Consider the following 16,179-nt stretch of genomic DNA (forward strand, 5'->3'; position numbering starts at 1 on the left):
CATTGTCCAGGTGGAGCTGGGTGCCCCTTGGAAGCCTTCTTTCTCTACCCTTGCTTGCACGCATCATCATTGATACCATCCTCTGCTCACCTGCCTGCATCTTCAACTAGACTGAGAGCGCCTTACACTGTTCAGTCTTTCATCTCTTAATCTTCTGGAGCCAGCTCTCACCACACACCTTTGTGCCATCCAAGATTCCAGCAGTAGGTAACTTACTCCTCTCAGAGAAAATGCAAACCGTAAGACAAAAATACCTTCAACTTCCAGCTTCCAAATCTACATTCACCTGTATACACTCCCATTTTTACCTCTGGAGACCCAGATCACTGCCCCCGGCAGTTTACTTAGAGTCTCAGCTGGGATAGACGGAAGTCACTTCCAACTCAGATTATCTAAGACAAACTCATCTTTCTAAGCAGAAGGAAGCCCCTTTTCTGTAGGTTCCCCAAAATACAGGCACTCAAGCTAGCACTCAGAATCAACTCTAAGGCTTTCTTCTTCCTCATCCCCTGATACACAGAGCCACTGAATACTGTGGATTCTAGAACCTAAATAGAATCCATCTACTGCTCTGCTGCTCTGTTCCACATTTCCACCATCTATCCCCAAGATTTCTGAACCCATCTCCTAACGTGTCTTTCTGCAGCAGCCTTGCCTCCTGCCAGTCCATTTTCTACAATGAAGCGAGAGTAATCTTCTTAAGATATAACCAGATGATGTCACTCAGTAGCTTAAAACCCATCGGGCCCTTCCCATGGCCTCGAGGACAGCGTCCAAAGTCAGTCACGGAGCTTACGAGGCCATAGCAACCCAACCTCTACCTTCTGATTTTGCTTACCTCCAGTCACCCCACCCAGACCCAACACACATTCTCCAGTGAGACTGAGCCTTCAGTTAATGAAAACCCCATTGCTCTCCAGGGCCTCCAGGCTGTTATGATCATGGCTTTCTCCACCTGGAATATTTCTCCCCTTCTGATTGCTGGGCTGGGTGTGAATGTCACCTCATCATCCCTCACCAGTCAAACTTGCCGGGCAACCCAGGGACAGAGTCACCTCCTCACAGTCCCTGTGGCCCCACGGATGCCCTGAGGGTCATGAGGTGGCCTCCCTGGGCCTGCTATAGCCCGAGTGTTCCCGAGATCCCCAGCGGGAGCTCCTGCTGCACCTCATTAACATCGTCCCTGTAAATAACAGCAACCCCGACACCAGTCTGCAAAACCAACACATGCATATTTGATCTGTATAAACAGTGCATATAATATGACATTTCCTTTCAAAACTCCCTCACCACTCGGAAATTCAAATGAGAGCCTGTGTTACCCTTGGACTAGAGACTAATGAGGGCATCATAAATATTTGATGAAAACCAGGCCAAATTCTCGGGGTTTGCCACACAACATTTTCCAGGAGCAACTGCTGAAAGATGTCTCGAATAGCCTAAGTACTTTTGGTGGGCAGCAAAGGGTGGCATCCTTCTGAAGGAATATTCCACCTGCTTCCATTCTTGCACAGGTGCTGGCTGCTATTTCCTTTGAATTTTGTCTTTGCTTTAAAACCACCATCCGCTTTCAGACTGCCAGTCAGTGAGTTTGTGTTCATCATGAAGAAACAGTGACAAGAGAAAGGAATATTGGGCTACATTTCAGAAAACCTGATTCTCACCCCGGCCAGGCCAGGGTCTAAGCTTAAGCACAAAAGATAAACTATTAAAATTCTTTAAAACATTGTGGTAGAAAATTTTCAAAATTCTAAAGTAAACATATCATAAATAAAATTTAAGAAAAATAGCATTATAAAATGGTTCTGTGAGTGTGGGGAGAAGTGCTGAATATCCCTTAGCTTCAATCTTTTCCTCTATAGCTGCTAAGAAAATAAATGGTTGCCAAGATGAGTGGGAAAGAACCCACCCACCAAAGTAGGAGACATAAGAGATGCAGGTTCGAGCCCTGGGTTAGGAAGCGTCCCTGGAGGAGGGCAGAACAACCCACTCCAGTTTTCTTGCCTGGAGAACCCCATGGACAGAGGAACCTGGCGGGCTATAGGCCATAGGGTTGTAAAGAGCCAGACATAACACTGAAGTGACTTAACACACAGCATGTGAAATAAAGCAAAAAAGGAAAAAAAAAAAAAACCAAGATGAGAATAGCTTTTGCATACTACAAATTGTTGAAGAAAATATAATAGATTGCTAGTTAATAAGCTAGGTTAAGTTGTTCAGTCATCATTTTCCTTGTTGAGATTCTCCAAACAATATGAAATATGACTTAGATGACAAACTAGGAGAACCCATTTGGAGAGCCATTTGTATCAGGAGATTAATAATATTCACAATTTTGGACCTATTGATCATACTTTTTGTGGGAATAAACCAATGAAAACTGTGACAAAGTACCCTACTTGGAAGAGGTTTTTTTTATTATTATTACCAAAAGGTACCCTAAAATACTCATAGTAAAAGCCTTGAAAGCACTCTAAACAGCCAGTACTTGTTGCTATTGTTAAGTTGCTAAGTTGTGTCCAACTCTTTTCCACCCCATGGACTGTAGCCCACCAGGCTCCTCTGTCCATGGAATTTTCTAGGCAAGAGTACTGGAGTGGGTTGCCATTTCTTTTCCACCCCATGGACTGTAGCCCACCAGGCTCCTCTGTCCATGGGATTTTTCAGGCAAGAATACTAGAGTGGATTGCCATTTCCTCCTCCAGGGTGTTTTCCCAACCCAGGGATTGAACCTGGGTCCCTGCATTGGCAGGCTGATTCTTTACCACTGAGCCACCAGGGAAGCCCCAAAACAGCCAATAATCAGGTCAAATAAGTTATGATACATCCCCCAAACAGGTTATTGTGTAGAAAAATCATTATTACAACATCTTTAAAAATAAGATTATATTTATGATTAATATAATGTTGAGTATGTAGAGTACAAAATCAAACAGATAATGCAAGTCCATATGAAATAAAGAAGAAATTTTTTTAAAAAACCAAATTCTCAAAAATCTAAAAGAAATCATTGAATACTATCTATCCTCCAAATAAGAAAAAGAGTTTAAGATTAAAAACAAAGGATAAATTATTAATTCTTTAACATTTAAAAATTTTTTTTAATTTTTTTAAATTTTACTATATAAAAATTTCAAAATTCTAAAGTAAATATATCATAAATAAGATTTAAGAAAAATAGCATTATAAAAAAATGGCAAGGATACCACTCTGCTTATTAAAAGACTCATACAAATTGATAAGAGTGTAATCATTCTGACAGATAATAAGATGAAGAATATGAACAGATAATTAAAGCACACAAAAGAAAAAATTATTTTATTTTTAAATAAATAAATTAAATTTACTATGCATTTGGTCAAATGATCAAGAGCTTTTAAAATACTAGTCAATGTAGTGGAGGGAGTTTATGAAGAGAGGGATTTCTGCTGCATTCTGACACATTGTTGGAAGACATGTAGAAAAAAATTTATAAACAACAATTTTAAACATAAATCAAAGGCCCTAACAGTGTTCACATCTTTACCTAATAATTTTATTTCTAAGTGTCAGCCCCTAAAGAAACAACCACATAAGCAGATAAAACCTTATATACCTAAGACTATCAGAGGATTATTTAAAGCACAAAAATTAAAACCATGTAAATAGTTATAAGACTAATTAACATTGGAAGGAGAATATCAACCAGAAGGAGAATATCAATTTTAAAAGTACATAGTCAGTGTGTAGTAGATGAATCCATACTCTTCTAGTCACACTATTTCTAAGACAAACACAAAATGAAGAGAATTAAAATTTTCAAAAAAAATTTTTTTCATAAAACCAGGAGATACATTCTGAAGTGAAAATTAAACTAGCATTAAGTGAATATGTTGAAATGGGATACCCAGTATGGCAAAGTCAGAACACCATGGATTCTTTAAAAGACAGGGGTAGCAGAGAGTCTCTGTGGACAACAGAACAACACTCAGACTTTCTCCCTGACGTACGTTGCCTCCTAGCCCACCACCCTTTCCTGGCCTTTCTCTTTCACATAGTTCAGCAGCACAAAGCTCATTTGGAGGGGACTCCCTGCTTTACAGATGAAGGAAAACTAAAAACTAAGAAATGGCCATCACCAAAATCCTAGTTTGAGAGTAGCAGAAACACTGCAATGCAAAAGGAGATAATAAGCACACCTCAGAAAAAGCTTGGCATTCAGTAAAGCAATAGTATGACCTCACATGACTCATTAAAACAAATAATAACCTCTGCAAAGCAAAGCATCAAAGTAGAAATATAAGAAGCCAGTTTTTTAAAAAGACAACAGAATAAAAACAAAACTGGCAAAGAGCTAGAAAAAATAGAAGAGAAAAATAAAATCATCAAATAAGTAAAGATCATTTTGTCCACAATAAATAGGAAATAGATTCTGCCATAATAATGACCTGGGGCATGGAAGACAGACTTGTAAACTGAATGGGATAAAACAGAAAAAAATAACCAAAAGTTTAAAATTATAGAAGAAAATGCAATAGTTGTGAAAGGTATCAAAGGAGATCCAAAGTATGCAAAATTGGTGACTGAAATTAACGAACAAAACAGAGAGAGCACACAAATTGTCCAAAGGAGTAATATTTTTTTTTAAGTATTTTTGAAATAAGCACTTGAATCTACTGTTTCAAATGGTCAATGGTTCCCAAATAAGTTGAGGCAGAGAGGCACATTTTATTAGAGTTACTAAACCTCAAAAATAAAGAAGCTATGGGTACCTTATTTTTGACAAAACAGGCGAGAATATACAATAGGGCAGAGACAGCCTCTTCAGTAAGTGGTGCTGGGGAAACCAGACAGCTACACGTAGAAGAATGAAATTAGAACACTTCATAACACCATACTCAAAGATAAACTAAAAATGGATTAAAGACCTAAATGTAAGACCAGAAACTATAAAACTCTTAGAGGAAAACATAGGCGGAACACTCGATGACATAAATCAAAGCAAGATCCTCTATGACCCACCTCCTTAAGTAATGGAAATAAAAACAAAAGTAAACAAGTGGGACCTGATTAAACTTAAAAGCTTTTGCACAGCAAAGGAAACTATAAGCAAGGTGAAAAGACAACCCTCAGAATGGGAGAAAATAATAGCAAATGAAACAATTGACAAAGGATTAATTTCCAAAATATACAAGCAGATCATACAACTCAATACCAGAAAAACCAACAACCCAATCAAAAAGTGAGAAAAAGACCTAAACATACATTTCTCTAAAGAAGACATACAGATGGCTAACAAACGCATGAAAAGATGCTCAACATCACTCATTATTAGAGAAATGCAAATCAAAACTACAATGAGATGTCACCTCACACCGGTCAGAATGGCCATCATCAAAAAGTCTACAAACAATAAATTCTGGAGAGGGTGTGGAGAAAAGGGAACTCTCTTGCACTGTTGGTGGGAATGTAAATTGATACAGTCACTATGGAAGACGGTATAGAGATTCCTTAAAAAACTAGGAAGAAAACCACCATATGACCTAGCAATCCCACTTATAGGCATGTACCCTGAAATGAAAGTCACTTAGTAATATCCAGCTCTTTGCAACCCCAAGGACTATAGCCAGCCAGGCTCCCCTGTCTATGGAATTTTCCAGGCAAGAGTACTGGAGTGGATTCCCATGCCCTCCTCCAGGGGATCTTTCCAACCCAGGGATCGAACCCAGTTCTCCCACATTGCAGGCGGATTCTTTACCAACTGAACCACCAGGGAAACCCAAGAATACTGGAGTGGGTAGCTATCACTTCTCCAGGGATCTTCCCGACCCAGGAATTGAACCGAGGTCTCCTGCATTGCAGACAGATTCTTTACCAACTGAACTATCATGGAAGCCAACCTTTCAAAATCTCAGTTATCTCCAGTTTCACTTGCAATTCTTAGCCCCTTTCAGTGTTTTTCAGATGGCTACCACTGTTTCAGCATCAAATCAAAGCTGAAAATATCCAGGTACAGCATTATCCGATATAACTTTCTGCCATAATGGAAATACTCTGTGTCTGCACTGTCCCATATGGCAGACACTGCTGCTGCTACTGCTAAGTCGCTTCAGTCGTGTCTGACTCTGTGCGACCCCATAGACGGCAGCCCACCAGGCTCCCCCATCCCTGGGATTCTCCAGGCAAGAATACTGGAGTGGGTTGCCATTTCCTTCTCCAATGCAGGAAAGTGAAAAGTGAAAGTGAAGTCGTTCAGTCGTGTCCGACTCTTAACAACCCCATCGACTACAGTCTACCAGGCTCCTCCATCCATGGGATTTTCCAGGCAAGAGTACTGGAGTGGGGTGCCGTTGCCTTCTCCGATGGTAGACACTAGCCCTGGGTAAACACTGAGTGTCTGACATGTACCTAGTGTGACTGAGGAGTTGAATTTTTAATTTCACTTAATTTTAATTAATTTAATTTTAAATAGCCACCTGTGCCTGGTGGCTATCATATTAAAGAGTGCATGTCTAGAGGAAGAAGAGAAACCTTGAGTGTCAAGGGTAGGGAAGTTTTTCCTAGAAGTCTCCTAGTGGATTTTCCCAGGTTCCTCTTTGGTCAAAACAGGTCACATGCCTACTCCTAAATCAAATATTGGCAAGGAAAATGATTTCCACAGGTAGCTTAAAATAAAATAGGCATGTATCCTAAGAAATTTAAAGTTGAAAAAGATACATGTATCTCATCATTCATTGCAGCACTATTTACAATAGCCAGAACATGGAAGCAACCTAGATGTCCATCAATGAATGAATAAAGAACTTGTGGTGTATATACACAATGAAATATGACTCAGCCAGTAAAAGGAACACATCTGAGTCAGTTCTAATGAGGTGGATGAACCTAAAGCCTAATATGCAGAGTGAAGTAAGTCAGAAAGAGAAAGATAAATATCATATAGTAGTGCATATATATGGAATCTAGAAAGAGGACCAACGAATTTATCTGCAGGAAAGCAATGGAGAAATAGACATAGAGAAGAGGCTTATGGATGTGAGGAGAGGGGAGAAGAAGGTGAGATATATGGAGAGAGTAACCTGAAAACTTACATTCAGTTCAGTTCAGTTCAGTTCATTTCAGTCGCTCAGTCGTCTCCGACTCTTTGCAACCCCATGAATTGCAGCACGCCAGGCCTCCCTGTCCATCACCATCTCCCAGAGTTCACTCTACCATATGTAAAATAGATAGCCAATGGTAATTTGCTATATGTCTCAGGAAACACAAACAAGGGCTCTGTATCAACCTAGAGGCATGGGATGGGGAGGGAGATGGGAAGGAGGTTCAAGAGGGAAGGGATATATGTATACCTATGGCTGATTCGTGTTGAGGTTGGAGAGAAAACAACAAAATTCTGTAAAGCAATTACCCTTCAATTAAAAACTAAATAAATTAAACTAATAATAAATCCTCAAAAATAAATAAATAAAGAAGAAATCCTATAGCCAGGGATAGAAAGTCAACTTATCTACAAAAGTAAAAAGTCAACCTACCTTTAGGCTTCTCTCTGAGACAGTCACTGCTACAATAAAGTGAAAACATATCTTTAGAGTCCTCAGGGAAAGGTCAGAAAATAATTTTATACCCAGCCAAATTTCCATTTAGAGTAAAGAACAAATGATTATTTTTAGACCTTCACAGCTCTATAAAGAGAACTTCCATTATCTCTTCTTAAAGGAACTATTAAAAGTTGCTCTGTTGCCAATCCAGGAATAAAGAAGATACTATAAAAAATGGTGATCACTAGTATATTTAATTTAAGTGAACTAATTTAAACAAATATACCAGAGCTGTAGGAAAATGTTGCTATCAAGTAAAATGTATATTCTATCAGCTACTACATTGAAACTATAAAAATATCAGAAGCAAAAGAAAGGGAAAATTATGTTATGAATGCCAATCTCCTCTTTTTGTGTAATGAGGGCTGAAAGATCAATACAATAATATTTAAAGCTGATGAATAAAGAAAACATGTAAGCATATTGTTTAAAGGTATGAAGCATTCACTTGAATAAATAAAAATAATAATGTAACAAACCAAAATTAGATGGTATGGAGAAGAAGGGGAGAGGGCACATGGAAGGAAATCAAGAACCTTACCATGCATGCATTTCAGTAAATACTGTCTGAAAAAGTAAGAACAATGTATAGTCTATACATTTATAGCAATAAATGCAATTATTAGAAGTGAAAGAAAACCCACAATAGACCTTCTAAAGTATTAGAAGAAAACTGGACCATACAAGCACATACATACAAACATACACACACACCCTTCAAAGTACATTTTGACATTAAAATGTCAGACAAGGATAAATTCAAGGCACAGAGATTTAAAGGAGATCTGACCATTTTTAATGAGTAAACAAGCCACAGTGGAGATGACGTAGTCTTGAGTCTTCATACAACAATGAAAATAACAGCAAAATTAATGAACAAAAATGTAGTAAATGCAAGAAAAACCAGAAAAAGAACCACAAAATAATGTTAGAATATTTAATGTACCTTTCTCAGCCCATGAGAATAAAAATTTAAATGAGATAAAGTAAAATAAAACATGAATCTACATGAATTAAAAGGCTTTAGAAACCTAAGGAAAGTAAAGTCAGGATACAGACAACTCAAATAGTGTAAGAAGAACTAATTTATGGATACTTGATATATATAATTACACAATATATAGAATTGATTTTTATGCTTATGAAACATTCAGGATTTGAAGTTTCAACAACAGCTGCCTCTGGCTGATTAAGCACAAAAACGGAATTCATCAAAGCTAATCAGTGGTTCACAGAATTTGGACCATGTCTGCGGAGCCATGCTAATGGACACACCCTCAGGAAGGGTCCCCAGATGGTGATCATAAAGTGGGCTGATGGGGACATTTTCTTCACTGCCAGTTCAAAGCCCCTTCTGTCCTAGAACTCAACCCTGCTCCACCTACTGGTCTTAAATCCTTCCACTTGCTAAATTCTGGTTTGACGCTTGTATACGTTTCTCAAGATGCTCACTTCCCAACAGAAGTGCCACCATGGTGATTGGTCTTAGTGGGGTCTGAGCCAGGTGCCTGAGTTTAGCCGCAAAAGCAGTTGGGGGAGAGGAGTAATTTTATGAGTCCAACCATGGGGAGGCTTTGAGTAAGCCTTGGGCTTAACACACTCCAACCATAGCAAAGGTGTCCTAGAAAGTCTTGGCGGCCTCAACACCTGGCAGACACCTGCCCCAGGTCACTGCAAAAGTGATCTGTGGGAGGAGGCATTATGTGTTCTTTTCAAAGTCCTATGGAGTATTTACCAAAAATGCGTAATCAAGAGGTCACAAAGAAAACCTCGCCAAATGTTCTCAAACAGCTATAGCTCAGATATTTTCTAAACACAATGTAATAGAATAAAGATGGCAGAGTGGTGAGGACTGTATGCCACCTGGAAATTAATAAAATAAGACACGCACGCTCACAAACTCCATCTTAAAAGGAATTCTCCCTAATGGTAGAACATCTCCCTAACTTAAAGTTACAATTATAGGAACACTAATCCCCTAACCAGTTTTGTTAAAACCACATTCAAAACAAAATGTTTAAATTTTTGAAATTTTATGTTACTAGGAAAAATCAATTAAAATATAGGAAGCATTTAACAAAAGAAACAAGAAAAAGATCAGAGCAAGAAATATGAGATAAACAGAAACAATCAAAATGAGTGCAAATGATAAAAAATAGAAAACAATGAATTTCAAAAAAAAATTGGTAGAAAAAATAAATGTAAGAACTTGTTTAACAACGAGTCATTTTTTAAAAAGCTTAGATAAGCTAGTCAAGAAAATAAATCTTTGAAAGTACGAATAACTAAATAAAAATGTGAGAATTAAAAAATAAGCAGAGAAATGGAAAATAAAGGAAAGAGGACCATGCGCTTAGGACTGTACAAATAAAACTCTTAATGAAACTGATGAATTTTTTTCTAAAACATCATAAATGAACAAATTGATCACAGATGGATAGATTATTCAATCAAAAATACTGTCATAGAAGAAACTGAAGACTTTTTTTAAAAAAACTGTTCTTCCAAAAAGCCCTCGATTGAGATGGTTCTGTGGGTGAACTCCTTCAAATCTCTAAAGAACAGGTTCTTTCTATGTCCTTTCATTACTGGGCAGCATAGGGAAAGGAGGGAGGCTTCTAAATTCTTTTTGTGAAGCCACCCTAACATTGATTTTTAAACCTGACAGAAAGCATAAAATAAAACTACAGACCAATCTTGCATATGAATATTGATGAAAAATCCTAAATAAAATATTAGCAAATAGAATCTGGCAGTGCATTAAACCGGTTTGAAGATGGCAATCTAAGCACAAGCTGAGCTCCCCGCTCCCTGCACCCAGTCCATAGAAATGATAGTAAAGCTATTTTTAAAAACAAATAAATTCACACACTCAAAAATAGAATGGAGGCCCTCTCAGAATGCCAGAGCAGTAAGAAACCCCTGAGAGAAAGCAAAAGAGGAAAAATGCTGCTGAAACATGGTGGCTTGAACATGTTCCTTCCTGAAACGCCACTCACTCAGATGACAGTGAAGTAATATTTTTAAAGGCATAAGCTCACAAGAACAAGGGAGACGTGTATTAGTTTTATTGCTGTACAGCTAAGCCTCCAAGTCTCATGAGTCAACCCAAAAGAAGTTTATTTCTCAATAGCAAAAAGAATGCTGCCCGTGACAGTGTGATAGAGAGGGACTCCACTCCCAGAAATTCAGGGATCAAGTCTCAGCCACTTTCCACCTGTGACTCCCCAGGTGGCCCCAGTGGGCAGTGGACGTCCAGCTGACAGCTGAAGGAAGAGAGAAGGGAGGCTCATTGTGGGGAGTTTCGTGAGCCAGTCGTGGAAGTGGCATGTATCTCCTCTACTTACATTCTACTGACCATTACTCATCTCCAAGGTCTCAGCTACCTGCAGGGAAAGTTGAAAACATATATGCCCATGGGGAAAGTGCAGTGAACACCTGCTGAGTCCCAGAACACATCATCTTTCCAGTTAGCAAACACCTATTTCACTTCTTTGCAAAAAATAAAATATATTCAACCAGACATACTCCTAGGAAAACAGCTCCAAATCCAGTAAACTCAATCCAGCCTCTTCATTCAGCCCAGAGTCCAGGCTGTATGTTTCCCCCATCACCAGGTTCAGATGTGGGGAAACTAGAGAAAGTCAAGTCCCAGAAAGATGGGGAGGTCGTCTTGAAGCAATGACTTAGAGAAGGATAAGAGCAGAAATTAGAAATCCCCACTCAAGAAGAATTTACAGATGACAATTTCAAGCCACACAGGAAAGCGGACATGATACAAGTTATCTAAATACAACCAAGCGAAAAGTGGATTTCCCCCTAAGGAAATGGAAATAATTATGCAATTGGGAAAAGACTCCAAAAATAAGAATAAATATCTCAAAGTGATATAAGAATGAATAGTAAATATACAGCAAGATAGGAGATACTGTGTTGTTGTATGTGACTATTAAAAAAAATAGGCATGTATCAAGTACTAACATATAGATTTTAAGCTAATAGATTTAAACAAGAAAACATATCATTGTAAAATACGGAATGGTGGCTAAAATTCTCAATATTTAAACCATACATGGGACACACTCAGACTAAACTTATGAAATAGAACGTAAGACTGAGAAATTTAACGAGACTGTAGTATAGAGAGATGAAGAGATAGGAAATGCTCATGAGAAATTAAAATACTTGAAAGAAAGCTGGAAGTGTCCAAAGCTGTGACCAACAGGAGGCTGGAGGAAGAGAAGGCAAGATGGGGGAAAATATTTAAAGAGATGATAGCTAAGAATTTTTCAAACATAAAGAAATATGCGAGTCCCAAGGTAGTGTATACTGAGTGCAGAGCAACATAGACAAAAGGCTACATTTGGATATGTTGTAGAGAAATAGCAGAATATCATGAATAAAAAGAAGATCTAAAAGGCAAATGGAGAGTAAAGACAGACAACCTTCAAATAATGAAATTCTCAGGAGGAATGACAGAAGGTAGCAAGTTGAGGTAATTTGTTAATCACAGGTAAGAAGACTGGTTATATCGTGGCATCTAGGTAAACTGAATTCCACGTAGCTATTTAAAGAGTTAAATAAATCTGAGTGTGCCATCAGCATGATATCCAATATTGAAGGGAAAGAAAGAAAAGTAACAGTCTAAAGCATACCCAAATGTGTATAAAAAAGCAATCGAAAAAGAGCAACATGTATATGGAATATACAGGAAACACATTTGCACACTCAGTTGTTCTGTTGCTAAGTCGTGTCCAACTCTTTACCACCCCATGAACTTCAGGCTGTTCAGCTTCCCTGTCTTTCACCATCTCCCTGAGTTTGCTCAGACTCATGTCCATTGAGTCAGCGATGCCATCCAACCATCTCATCCTCTGTCGTCCCCTTCTCCTCTCACCCTCAGTATTTCCCAGCATTAGGGTCTTTTCCAATGAGTCAGCTCTTTGCATCAGGTGGCCAAAGAATTGGAGTTTTAGCTTCAGCATCAGTCCTTCCAATGAATATTCAGTGTTGATTTCCTTTAGGATCAACTGGTATCTCCTTGTAGTCCAAGGGACGCTCAAGAGTCTTCTCCAGCACCACACTTTGAAAGCATCAATTCTCCAGTGCTCAGTTTTCTTTATGGTCCAATTCTCACATTCATTCATACATGACTACTGGAAAAACAGCTTTAACTATGCAGACCTTTGTCATAGAGGCTCTTGGAAATTTTTAGAAAAGTTTGTAAAAAAGGTCACATTTGGGCAGCTGAAAAAGCTGGAGCTTAGAGGAAGAGAGATTTCTTTTTCACCATATATGCCATACACTTTGTTTGAAATTTTAAAATGTGTTTATACAATGCTTTCTCAGAAATAATTTCAAAACATTTCCAAATTGCATTGCAGACATCAGTGAAATAGAATGACATCATAATATTGAGGGATTATGGGTGTTATTTCTTTCCCCTTGCACTTTGCATTCTAAATTTTCTGCAAAGATTAGATAATGATGTTATAATCAGGGAAAATAAACTAAAATAGAAACAACTTTAATGTAAGTGGAAGTGCAATTTTCAGTTAAGTGCCCTTTCATGTAAATATAGGAAACTAAGAACTTCAGCCTTGAGAGGCAGAAAATGGTGGTAGATCTACACTCGATCCGGGCCACATGGAGAAATGCTTGTGATATAACATTGAGAGGAAAGGAAGAAAAGTGTGTAAAATGAGGAATATATTCTACTTCTTTAGAATTATTTAATCTTTGTTTTCTCTCTGGATAACCCGGTTGTTTTTCTCTCTTTTATAAATACATAGAGACTTTATTTTCTTGGGCTCCAAAATCATTGCAGATTGTGACTACAGCTATGAAATAAAAAGATGCTTGTTCCTTGGAAGAAAAGCTATGACCAACCTAGACAGCATATTTAAAAGCATTACTTTTAATGAGACATTAAAAGTAGAGACATTACTTTGCCGACAAAGGTCCATCTAGTCAAGCTACAGTTTTTCCAGTAGTTATGTATGGCTGTGAGAGTTGGACCATAAAGAAAGCTGAGCACCAAAGAATTGATGCTCTTGAACCGTGGTGTTAGAGAAGACTTTTGAGAGTCCCTTGGACTGCAAGAAGCTCAAACCAAGTCAATCCTAAAGGAAATCAGTCCTGAATATTCATTGGAAGAACTGATGCTGAAGCTGAAGCTCCAATCCTTTGGCCACCTGATGCGAAGAACTGGCTCATTGGAGAATACTCTGATGTTGGGAAAGATTGAAGTCAGGAGGAGAAGGGGATGACAGAGGATGAGATGGTTGGATGACATCACCGACTTGATGGACATGAGTTTGAGCAAGCTCCAGGAGTTCGTGATGGACAGGGAGGCCTGGTGTGCTGCAGACCATGGGATCACAAGGAGTTACACACGACTGAGTGACTGAACTGAACTGAAAGACCTTTACACAGAGAACATCTCAGAAAACTCCTTGGCCATACATGCTCTAGGTGGAAATGTTCAGATGGCTAGACAGCATCTTGCATGCAGTAAATCCTCAGAATCTATTTCTTGCGTATTTGTCCTCTCCCAGTTTGTCCCATGAAGCTTTATAAGGAGCCAGGATACAGCAAAGCAAAGAGGCAAAATAGCCCTGTAGAAACTACCCTATCTAGTTTTCCCACATTGGTGAACAGTAGTACCAGATGTTCCAACCAAAATCCCCCATTTCTCCCTTTTCCTAACTTCTCTCATAGTATCCATAAGCAAGTTCAGTTGATTCCATCCCCAAGTGTATCTGGAATAATGCCATTCTCTTCCACCTCCGTGGCTACCACCCCGATTTGTGCAACCTCTCCACCTGCTCCTGCTTCAACAATCCACATTGTAAGTCAGCATTTCCTGCTTGGAAACCTTCTGAACAATGTTCCATGGAAGCCTCTTCATCACTGCTTCTCAGCATCAATCTTGCCTTGACTGAGTCCTCAGTCTCTATCCCAATTCCCATCTTTAAGGTTTGTTCTGTTACACGTCACTCTTCTTGATTGACTGATGGATCATTGATAGGCTGTCTGCCATCCCTGTTAGAATGTAACACAATAAGAGTGGGGTCCTTGGCTGCCACATTCACCAAAAAATCCCAAAGACAAGAGAGAGCTAACACGTGAAAGGTCTATAGTAAATTCTTGATGAATAAATGAACAAGCCGAAACATCCAGCGTGTATTCTCTGCCAGACTGTGAGCATCTGGAGAATAGAACCAGTGTTGCACATGCTTGCATCCCTAACTTCTGGGCACACAGTGTTCTTTAGTCACTCAGTCCTGTCTGACTCTTTGTGACCCCATGAGGGTCAGCCATGACCCTCCGCCCATGAGGCTCCTCTGTCCATGGGATTTCCCAGGCAAGAATACTGGAGTGGGTTGCCATTTCCTTCTCTGGGGATCTTCCTGACCCAGGGATCAAACCCACATCCCCTGCATTGGCAGGTGGATTCTTAACTGCTGAGCCACTGGGGAAGCCCCAGTACACACAGTAGGGCATCAATAAAGCATGTTGGGTTAATGAAAATTATGGCATACATCCCTTGAGACTTTACTACATACAGAGGTAGAGTTGATAAACAGAGAGGCCACTCTCAAGCCTCCTCCCTCCGTAAATAATTACCCTATATATTCATAGAAGGCATTTACAAAGAGTTGACCATGTGTCAGGTGTGTCTCACATGCTTTACCCAAACTAACTCATCTATTTTTTTTTTAATTTCTTTATTTTACCGAGTGAGGTAAGCACATACTTTTGGTCTTCCCTGATAGCTCAGCTGGTAAAGAATCTGCCTGCATGCAAGAGACCCAGTTCAATTCCTGGGTCAGGAACATCTGCTGGAGAAGGGATAGGCTAGTCACTCCAGTACCGTTGGGCTTCACTGGTGGCTCAGCTGGTAAAGAATCTGCTGCAATGAAGGAGACCTGGGTTCGACCACTGGGTTGGGAAGATCCTCTGGAGAAGGGAACGACTACCCACTCCAGGATTCTGGCCTGGAGAATTCCATGGACTGTAAAGTCTGTGGGTCACAAAGAGTCAGACATGACTGAGCAACTTTCACTTTCACTTCACTTTCAAGCATATACTTTACATGGAATGTATCCTTAACAGGTTTTTAATGTAGCCTTCAATACTGTTATCTACAAGCACACAGTTATACAGCAGGTCACTTAATTATTTTAACAACCCCATACATAGATCAGGAGCTAACTCCATGCCCACTTTACAGATAAGAACACTAAGGCACAGACAGGAAGAGTGTTCAAGCCAAGTCCAAATTTAGACTCCTCGTCACCAGGACTCTAGGGAGCTCATCTGCTTTGCCCTCCTGTCCCAACCACAATCTTTCTTTCTAAGCTCTGCTTACCTTAGGATGACTATCCAAAGCCACTAGCCCCAAGTGACACTCATGTAAATCAATTACAGTTATATACATATGAAAGTCCAGTTCCTTGGTGGCACTAGCCAAGGCGTCTGTCAGTAGCCACTTGCAACTTGCTGCTATCTTATCAGAGAGCACAAAGAATCTCTTTTTTGTGGCCAAATGTTCTCAAACACACTGCCTGGAATATGGATCCTTCAAGGGCAAAGATCA

The sequence above is a fragment of the Bos javanicus genome, chromosome 21 (genome assembly GCF_032452875.1).
Source record: "Bos javanicus breed banteng chromosome 21, ARS-OSU_banteng_1.0, whole genome shotgun sequence".
NCBI classification, from domain to species: Eukaryota; Metazoa; Chordata; class Mammalia; order Artiodactyla; family Bovidae; genus Bos; species Bos javanicus.